The sequence below is a fragment of the Aphis gossypii genome, chromosome 1 (genome assembly GCF_020184175.1).
Source record: "Aphis gossypii isolate Hap1 chromosome 1, ASM2018417v2, whole genome shotgun sequence".
Taxonomy (NCBI): Eukaryota; Metazoa; Arthropoda; class Insecta; order Hemiptera; family Aphididae; genus Aphis; species Aphis gossypii.
Window position 1 is genome coordinate 39,122,882 of NC_065530.1, and position 8,760 is coordinate 39,131,641.

Sequence of the window (8,760 nt, forward strand, 5' to 3'; positions counted from 1 at the left end):
ATCTTATCAACATAGTTTACTCCATTGCTTCTAATCCATTTATCACTTTATAAAGGGGAAGTTAAAGAGCCTGTTGAATATTCTAAAATCATAATAATAATAATTAATATAATAAAATGTGTGACTAGGTACTAGTCCTATAACCTATATGAAAATATTGAGAAATAATATTGATTTTTCCAGTTATGCAATATTAATAGTAAGTATTCGATCGTTGAGTAGGTAATACAGATTAACTACATTATATACCAATATACAGAAAAACAATAAAGAAATTATTTAATAGTATTTGTATTGTGTTCATTGAAAATGATTAAATGTAATTCTATGCTTTATCCCAATTAATATTAATTATCACAATATCATCCGCATGTAATCAAAAGGAATTCACATACCGTGTCTCGCATCTTTATTTTTATCGCTAGTCTATCTATAACAAGTAGATATTTTATTGCGATCGCGTTAAACACAAATATATGTAAAGGAATTATTTTTTTTAACAATGTGCAGCACGGTATGTTATAGTATAATAAATATTATTATAATATACCGTGATGTGCAGTTATCTTATTAACTTACTCTCAAAATTCTTTTAACAAATGATAAAGAAATGTGCATCATTTTTTTAGATAATTGTTTAATACCTAAAATATTTATGTGTTAAAAACGATTTTTTTCAATTATAAAATATTCAAGATGAAGATTACGAATTGTTTATGAAAAACCTACATTTAACTTTTTTATAGTTATTAATTTATTTTTAATTAAGATTAAGTTAAGGCTCAAATAAGTTAAACATTTATTTTATGTTATGAATAAGATAGTTTAGTCCAAGTCTTCCAACAATTCTACGTCTAACTGTATAAGTTTGCAAAAAACTAATATATAACCAGAAACTCGGTCGGTGAGTGCTTTTGTTTTACATTTTTTCCACTAGTTTAACTATAAAAGCATTTTCTGCATTTAGTGTTTATTTGGTCAACAAGTTAATACAAACAAAGTTTCGAAGAATAAACAATACATACGAGAATGTGTTGTAGTAGGTACCTATGTATAAAAGAACATTACTAAATACTAATTTTAAAACTTTAGAATTCAATAAATTATATTCTATTAAAGTACCTACCGATTTTACTTGATTAACTGATTAACTAGTATTAAGCTAATTTGATTAAAGCTAAAATATATGTATAGGTACAACAATATAATTTTGAAAAAGTTCACATATGGGTATATGAACTACGAAACGACCATTTATTATTGTTACTTCTTAGTTACCAATATTATAAGATGAATTTGTTACACGATGATTTATGATGTAACTAATATAATTTGTATTATTTCATTATGTTATACAGACACAACTAATTAGGTATTCGAAAAGAACAACCAACAAACATAATATTGTATTTGGTTGTATTAAAAATTTAAATATAAGTTAAATTCTCAATCTTGTATTTTTATAATATAATATTATATAATAGATAGTCTAAACTATTTATAGTAACTATAACTACAGTATTAATAACTAGGGTTTAGAATTTATTACACTAAAAGTGGTTAAAAGTTAAAACATGCATGTGAAAATGAAAATACAATACAATTGAATTACCTAAAATGCTCTAAAATAATAGAAAAACGGAATAAAACCAGTATTATATACATGAAATTATGCATTTTTTTTTTTTGTAGAATATACATATTATAACGAAATATGCAAAACGATACCTACTATTATTTATATTTAATATCAATATTTCACGAAATATGTATAGATGTATATCTTAGAAATATAAATTATTCTAAAACCGTCACTAAAAACATGCAAATTCAAAAAGTCCCGAACCCTGTAATATAATAACTAATAAACGTTTTTCGTTCTTTATCGTCTCACATATTGGCGTATTAACTCGCGGACTATCTTACGATCGTTTGAATGGGATATAAAAAGGTGGATAGGTACATACTAAAAAAAAGTTGATTGGAATTTAGTAGCCCAAGGTCTACTATTGTTCAGTCGCGACACCTGTTGTGAACAATGTCAACAGGTGAAACTGTGAAAATCATTTACTTATGAAAATATACGTGTGTATATAATATAATATATATTATAATGTGTGTGTATGTGTTAGTAACCACCCTTATTATAGAAGTTTATTTTATATACACAGTGGTATTTCATTCATATACGAAATGCGATTTTCAGTGGTTTGTCTGCAGGGCTGTCAGGATTTTCGATAAGGGTCAATCCATTTTTAAGAAAACCAGTTTTTGAGTTACAAGCTATTATTATGTATTATGATGGTCTGCATGTCATAAGAATCTCTACGTGTTTTAGCGTAGATACACGAGTTTTTTCTATTCATTTTTTTTTAGTACCTAACCTGGTTAAATACATCATAGCAAATTGTAACGTTTCAGAAAACATAGATTTGTTAAAAATTGTCAATGCCGCAGTGTAAAAATAATCACCACGTGGATAAAATTGGAATTGTTAATGCATTTTACATATTAATTGGAACTATATAAAATACACCGCGTTTAGTTAACCATGAAAACACCTGATGTTATTTGCTATCTGATTGCTTTTAAGTTATCCCTTGATTTGCTTTTAAAAGTAATTATAATATAATTCCCAGTCAAAATTAATTAAAATTTCCATAAGTATTAATTATACTACCATACAGGTACTACTATAAATTATAATGTATTTATAATATAAATATAATATATATATATTATATTATATTGTATATACATATATCTGCGCATGACTGCATGTACACATTGTAAAAATAATATTAATTATACAGTCTTTGTTACTGGGCCAAACGTTCTGCACAATTAGTAAACATATCTGTACATTATATAAATTATTAATTTATCCTTGACATTTAACTTTAAACACATTATATGTTTAAAATATGTAATTAAAACTTAATAAGTCATTTATCATCATTTATCAAATACAATTATGTGTTTATAAATATTAGTATATTATGGTGTTAGTATTTAGGTACTTGATATTTTTATTAACAAGTAAATTAAATTAACTTAATATTTATTGTTGCTATTCTGCTAAATAATAATGTTATATGTTGAGAAAACATTTTGAATTATGTAATATAGAAAATGTGCTGCTGTATAAACATTAAATGAACATTATTGTACTGAAAACTAATTTATTTTTATTAGATAAATTTTTAGTTTTTATTTATATATTTTTCTCTTGGTTGTTACGATTTGCATCTGTTCAGTTAAAAAAATCCAAAAACGATTGAATATTTTATCAGCCAACGGACATGTGTATACACTTGTAAGTCGTGTGGGAGTGTCCCTATAAAATATAAATAGCTCGACAGTCATTCACTTGCTTAGGATAAATAAGCTCATTCGCATATTATAAATTCAATTTGTCTTTATTTGTTGTAGTCAAATTATTTTATGTTGTTATTAATTTGATAAATGACTTTTTAATGTTAATAAAATACATTTTTTTAATTTCTCCGGCCTCGATGATAAAATCTAAATTAAACGTGGTCTATGGTAGGTATAACACAATAATATGACATAGCGTATGTATAGTATTAAAAAATAAAACCTTTTTATTATTATACTATATATTATTATTAGTCAACTTTTCAAACACCATTTTATTTTTATTATAGAGTTGATTATAATGTTTATCAATTGTGCATCAATCTATTTTAAAAGTTATTATTGTTGTTTTCATTTTTACTTTTTATACTATGTTCTGCTCCATTAATCTAATGGTGTTTAATAATATTTATATAATTTGAATAATTTGTTCAAACATAGAACGTAATCGTAACTTTTTTATTCAGCTCAATAATGGTAATTTTTATTACCTACTTATTGTTCAATAATTGAACATTGTATTTATTAAAATATTATATAATGTACGATCGTAAACAATATATAAACCATTTTACTCTAAATACTTATACTCACACATTGCACGCATGTTAAAAGTCAAAAGGTCTATATTATTTCTTATAGTAATGAACTAATTAATTGATAAATGCAATAGTTGTGTAGTGTGATCGATGAACAATACATAATGGCCAATGAATAATGAGTGTACTGTTTCCTTTAGGAAGTTAATGATATTGATATTTGATTGAAGATTCAAATTGTAGTGCTTCCCCTAATTGTTGCGGTAAGTATGCAATGTTTATTTCTTGAGTCTTCGAATTTTTAGTATTCAATTAAGATATGCTTGACAATATAATCCACTCCGCTAGATTCACACGAGGGTGGGTCAATTTGAAATACGATTGCTAACAGTAATGACATTTGACAATAATAACAATGATACTTAGGTACTCACGTACATTATGTATAGTAAAGGCTGGCGCGCAGTAGAAAATTATAAATTTATAAACATTGTCATGGTCATGCGATGCGTACCGCCGCCACACGCTTTCTCTCAATTTTAACGCACAGTACACTTTATAGTTTGTAATACGCAATAAGTTAAATAATTTCCTTTCTAAAAAAATAATAATAATAAAGTATTAAAATGTATTATAATTCATATAATATATATTTATTTTGTATTCTTTAATAATCTTTAAATTTGATATTTTGATGTTGTCATAAGAATATAATAATTAAAATTATCACATTTTAATTTACTTGCACATATGTTATTACTTATTGTTAACTTTTCATTTTTTTCCGTTACTTTGTATATACTCACATTATGTAAATATACTTATTAAACTATTTTTACTTCATAGTTATTTTGCGTTCTTAGCATAGCACCTATTTGGATCCTCATTCCTCGCCATTATTGATTTCTGAATTTCAAGAATGTATATAATAGTGGTCTGAATGGTCCGATAATAAATAACACTGATTTCCAGAGGTGTATAAGTAGTACACTTCTGTCAAGTTTCACCACAATATTCATTATTAAAAATGAAGCCGAATTTATTTTATTTGCAAGTAGGTAATATTGCTTTACAATTTTACAAAGAAATATAATATTTCGTTAACAATATTATTTTTACTTTTAATTACAATAAACACAATCTGTATTATCTTTAGTATAATAAGAGTATGAGATGACAGGACAAGAATTCGTTAAATATTTGGAATAAGAAGCCACCCATTAGTAACACTTGACTAAGAGCTTTTTGATTATCTAACTAAATTCATATATAATAGCTATATATATATATATTTTTTTTTTATGTTAATTAGTTTTCTAACAAGTCACGGCACCAGTTCATTTTTAGGCAACGCCTTAACAATAATAAATAATTTATAATATGATAGACCTTTATTCTGTTATATAATAAACTCGCACGTAGCTACAGATAATTCTGAATTTGTTACATTTCGACCGAAGACGTACAATAATCTTTTCGTTTACAACGAGTAAAATATTGATTCTCCGAACGAATGTTTGAAAAAAAATATTACATCAGAAGTAGGTAAATGTATACTTTTCCGGAATTCCATTGTACACTTACAGATGAAAAATATTATGTTATACATGTTGGCACGCCGCATAATATAATAACATCGTAATCTAAAACAAGAATTCGACGACCTTGTAGTCGAATGTAGGGCATTTTTCGTGATCGCGTACTACGAAATGATCTCCTTTGACTGAACGTCATATAAAACGAAATTCGAAATAGTAAAGCGATAGATAAAATATTGTTGGCGTATATATTATAATAAAATACAGTGCTTCAACATCGCCGATCGATATTCATCAATTTACTTGGTTTGGTTTGCTTGTACAATAATACATAATGGGCGCCCATTAGGAGGGGGACAAAAGGGGGAACTTGCCACCCCCTTGGAAAGTAACATGAATACTACCGTGACATTACCTGATGACCTAGATAACATCATTAGATAAATTGTTTTTCTTATTCACTTAAACTTGAACAAAGATATAACTTCATTCAGAATGTCACATTAATATATGTTTGAAATGAAACGAAGAAATGTGCAGATTTTCATTTTACATTCAAATTATTCACGTTGATAATTTTATTTCACTAAACGTTTCATAAATATTACCATAATAATTTATTTTATGGCTCGGGTACATTTTTTAATTTTTGATAAGAAAACACGCATTGTGATGCAATATCTCAATGAGCCGCAGACAAGCGTGCGATGGCGATGACCGTAATGTGACGATGGTCACGTGAAAAAGAAAAGAAATTAGGCTTATTGTTCCTCAACCCTCTCCCGAGATGAACTCTCAAATAACGCCACCGGGCTAGGTTGCAACATACTCAGAGTATATAGCGACATCCGTGTTCGGTAGAAATTTTTAAAATTCTATGTATACCTTTAGGAAGAAGTTCATTTCAAGAATTCCGTGCGCTTTTGTTCTATGATCGTATTAAGATCGTTATTATAATAAACATTGATATGTGTATATATATATACATAAAATATAGAACGAACACAGCGGGCCAATCAATTTATGTACAGACATTGACAATGCACAGTCCACCGCCCGGCGGCGGCTGCAGTAGCGGGTTCCACACGCCGCGCATGCGTGAGTATATGCCAATTTGTTAATTAATTTAATGTTCAATTAGAGGTACACCTCTCGTATAGGTATATAATATGCTATAATATCGTATACTAGATACCCGTTATGCGGTAGTATAATACTGGCGGATCGACCCGAACGGGAAATTAATTTACTTTTTAGTTTAATACGTAAAGCATGATATACAATATTACTGCACATAATATTATATACGTATATAATAGGTATCTGTCGGTGAAAGCATCACTAATATTATTTCGTCAACAACAGTACTTATTTTACTAAATTATATACAATATGTATTATGTGCGCGTGTGTTTATATACGTGTAAGTACGCGTTATAGGCGGATACCGTATATTTTATATTCTAAACAAAAGTTTTCACCGTACGCAACACTATATATATATATACCTATACATACCTAAAAAGTTTGCGTCTCGCCGAGGAAGTTTTTTTTTTTTTTTTAATTGTTATTTTTGTTCCACTGAAAAATGAATCAATAATAAATATCTAAAACATTATATTGACCAATTAGTTTTCGTTTGTCGCAGCTCGATTGACCCTCATAAATATACGTCACAATTTACTGTCTTTCGCGTAGTGCGACGTATTATATTGTTAGGCGTAGTTTCTCTTTTCTTTACGTTTTATTAGACAAACAAAAACGTCAGACTAAATGCATATTTATTGTTTTCCAGCAAATGGAGTTTAAACTGATTGTAAAATTGTATATTACGATGGCGACATGTACGTGAGGACGGGTATAGATGGTTTGTGCACTACCGAAGAACTTTGCTCGAGCGTTCTCATCATCGTAAAAACAAATAAAAAAAATTATGAAACGTTCCCAAAACGCCGAATTAAAACTTCAATAAATTCAAACTCGTCACAGTTAAATGTTATTTAAGATTATATTATAATACTTCTGTATTCTAAAAAAGAATATATATATTTTTAAATTATAAATTCTGTTGCAGAAACCTGAATAATATAAATACGAATTACTGAAAATCTTTTCACAATAAACTGAATCTAGAAAATGGTATGATATTCAAGTTATTATTATTATATTCTATAGTATATTAATAATATTATTTATTGTAATTTCATGAAAAAAAAACTCCATATGAATAACCAGTTGGAATTTTTAATTATACATTTAAAGAATGTTAGATAAATAAATTGCTTGGAAATTGAATTTATTTTTATTCCATGGTTTTATTTTATTATTATGTAGGTATGTAAAAAAAAAAAACCTCGTATTATTTACACGTTCTTATACTGGCTACTGTACTGCTGTAATTCTCGAGTAAAAAGCGCAGTAATGAATACGTTTCGTGTAAATATGAAATGCATTAGGTTAATTTATTACACATATTATTATATATAAATATATTTATATATGTATGCATATAAATTTACATACGCTGTGCGAAATGAATTTATATTTTTACGAATTATTATATGATTTAAAGTAAATAAATAATTAATTCATCATTTTAATTTAAAATAAATATTTGAACATTGAAAAGAACCGAACAACCTAACTACGGCACGCAATAATTATATTTACAGAATAAAGACGTTTTCTCAGTCTTTAATAAATAGGTCAGTTTATTAAATTAAAAATAATGCATCAACCGTGTACAATAATTGCATTTTTTTGTTCTTGACTAATTCCATAGTATCAGAGCGATATTAAACCTTCAGAACAATAACGCGCAATTACTTTCAAACGAATAAAATGCATTGTAATGTAAAACTTTCCTACTTGCAGGATTCATAAAATACATTATACAATATTTTGATAAAATAGAAACGGAAGCCATGTTGTATAATGTTAATAGGACTCTATGAATTCATATTTATGTTTTAAGTTAACTCTTCCATATTGCACTATGATAATCAAATAAAATAAAATTCACTAAAATCCTTGACCTAAATATTCATAGACAACGAACACGATGATCAAAATTTTGTCCACTATGCGGGTAATGTATATAATATAATATACACTTCTTATTTTTAGTTGGATAAGAAATCTAGCTGCAGCGTGCTATTGTTTCGAATTCATAACTTATATTGGGCGGTGGTGGATGGACGGAGGTTCGAATCTAACAAAATTTAAACTCAATTTATATAAGTGCTATTTTATTCACCGTATAATCGACGACAAAGAAAAACAAACAAATCATTTTTATCTTTTAG